The sequence below is a fragment of the Heterocephalus glaber genome, unplaced genomic scaffold (assembly GCF_053883595.1).
Source record: "Heterocephalus glaber isolate CG9 unplaced genomic scaffold, H.glaber_assembly_v1.0 deba00001555, whole genome shotgun sequence".
In the NCBI taxonomy this organism is placed as follows: Eukaryota; Metazoa; Chordata; class Mammalia; order Rodentia; family Bathyergidae; genus Heterocephalus; species Heterocephalus glaber.
In genome coordinates, this window is record NW_028258346.1 from 16287789 (window position 1) to 16290361 (window position 2573).

Here is a 2573-nt window from a genome sequence, read left to right on the forward strand (position 1 = left end):
TCTGGTCTTCTGCTTTTTTAAAGTTAGGGTCTAAAGCCATAATGCTTTGCCTATCATCCACTCCTAATTAACACACCGATATGCTTAATAAATAAATGTGTGTTAAATACATGAAGGGCCTTTTTTCAGGGATCCTCCTGTTTAAATGTCCAGTGTTGTCTCCTAACCTAGTAACAGCTGATGTGTCAAAGGCAGCTTCCTCTCTGAGTTCTGCCCCTCTCTCTCAGGCAAGACTGCTTCTCACTGTACTTTGTGGATAATAATAAGAACCCTGACTTTGTTCTGGTCGCTGTATCAGGACTTTTACATTTATCAGCTCTTTTACTCCACAGAGTCATCTGGAAGGCAAGTCTGTCTGTGCCTTTCTCTTCTCCGTGTGTGACAGTGAGGCCCAGGGAGGAAAGAGCTTGTCTGGTGTCCCACAGAGGAAGGGACGGAGTCTCCTCTCAAACTGCCTCAGGCACAGCATTGTTACATCATGGTTTAATCAGTTCTGACCTGTGGTGAGGCCAGGTCATGTGTCTTACATAATCTTTCAGGAATGAACAGAACACACTGGACGACCCTGACAGCCCAGCTCAAATCCTAAATAAATAAAACCTAAAGATCTGGTCAGACAGACCTAGGATGGAACTCCTGCTCCTCCAGCCAATCCCTGCCCATGTGACCTTGAGCATGTTATTTCAGTCTCTCCAAGCCTTGATTGTCCCTCTATAAAATGGGAATTAGAGATGAACCTACTTGAATCTTATGTGCTGTGAAAATTAAACGAGTTAAAGAACAAGCGTGAAGAGTGTGTTTAAGTATGCGCCACCATGGAGCTAATCAATACTGAGATGCAGTTAAAGGTCTGTCTGGTAACGACAGTGTCTAGGATTTGCCCGAGGCTTAGTAGGTGTTTGACAAGGGTCTACTAGATGCATAAATACATTTATGTCTCTCTTTGGGCATCCAATACAATACAATCCACTTGCAAAGGCTAACTGTATTTTGGCTGCCTCAAAACAGATTTTATTTCCAGGATTCAAGCATCATAAAATATGTGTAGGATGGTGTTGGGAACACAGCATAGATTCTTAATAAATGTGATATTTAAAGACCATATTCACAACGGAAACTTGACTACCTCTTATAGTCTCATCTATCATGATTTTACTTTTGTTGGTGTTATTACTAGTTCTTTTTCTGATGTTTCACTTCATATCCCTTGTTGATCACACCCATCACCTCCCTGGCATATCTCTATGACAATCTCTTAAGAGCACAAAACTTGCTCTTTCTTGCCATGGTGGTGGTGGTGGTGGTGTCCTAAATATTGTAAATTCATTTTTTTCTATGGCTCCATCTAAGTGTGTATTATACAATTCTTCCTTTAAATAGTAATACAAAAATGATGGTGAATTCAGCAAAATTATATTTCTGTACTTTATTAAGTGTAACAAAAGCATCAAGTGCATAACTACGGTCAGCAGCTTCCAAAATATCTGTTCACTGAAACAGGTTGCCTCCAGATGGGGAGGGAGACATAGGCTGGCCCTGCCTCTGGCTGCTGTGAATTGGATCACAGGCAAGCCAATCAGAGATCCTGCTCAGGGAAGATGGACTTGAGATGGGAGAGGCAGAACAGAATGAGAACCAGAAGCTGGGAAATAAAGTGGAACTTGAGAGTGCTAAGGTTCTAGCGACAGCCATGAAAATCTGAAAGGAGTAGGAAGTCATCTATTTTTCTGTAAAATGAGTACCAGAGGGGGGAAAATATCATGCTTTAAAAAAGAAGAAAGAAACAGAGTGAAAAGTAAAAACAAGAGTTCAGACTAGATGATGGTTGGGATTCTGGCTGGTTTTACAGTTCAGTTCTAATTCTTCCCACAGCTCTGCTGCCTCTTTGTTCCAGAGTCTTGTCACTGATTCTCCTGCACATGTTTGGGAATATCTTTCCAAGCTTCATTGCTTTACTGAAGCTTCTATGAGTTAATTTCTGTTCTTTGCAACCACAAGAATCCTAACTTACCCAGTGTCAAAACCATGATTACAATTAGGCTTATCAACAATAATCCTTATGTGCATTTAACACCATGAACATTTAGAAGCTGCTTATTATTATTAATATCTACTACAAGCAAGTACTGCAGTAATGTGGCCGAAGCAGTCATCCAAGAACTAATAATTAGGAAGCAGCTGGAGGTTAAAAAGCAAGCCAGGGAGAGTAGATTTACTGAAACGATAACTAATATGAAAAGTCATCAAATCACAGGAGTTAATTCCATTTACAAGAGTCCATCAGGGTTGGATGCCTGTACATCAGTAAGGGGAAAACTTCTTCTATTAGGATAGAATAAAACAAAGAAATGGATGGATTGCTGTTTTTAAGATTAAGATTACAAGACCACAAAACACTGGATATGCTTAGCTGGTTCAGAAAAAATAAGTGACTACCACCTCCATGGTTCCTAAGAAATATGCTCCATTCTTATAGATGCCAATAAAGCATTATGCAACTGTCAATTTAGTAATGGAAGTGCCACCAAAGATTCTTATTTAACAGAGACCAAATGGAATAGACAATGGGGAAG

At 40.0% G+C, this 2573-nt stretch overlaps 1 protein-coding gene across 11 annotated transcripts in view; it reads right to left on the bottom strand.

The window, feature by feature from the left end:
- Positions 1-2573, bottom strand: part of Samd12 (sterile alpha motif domain containing 12) — a 422167-nt gene that overhangs the window by 191659 nt on the left and 227935 nt on the right. The gene's annotated exons all lie outside the window — the stretch shown is intronic.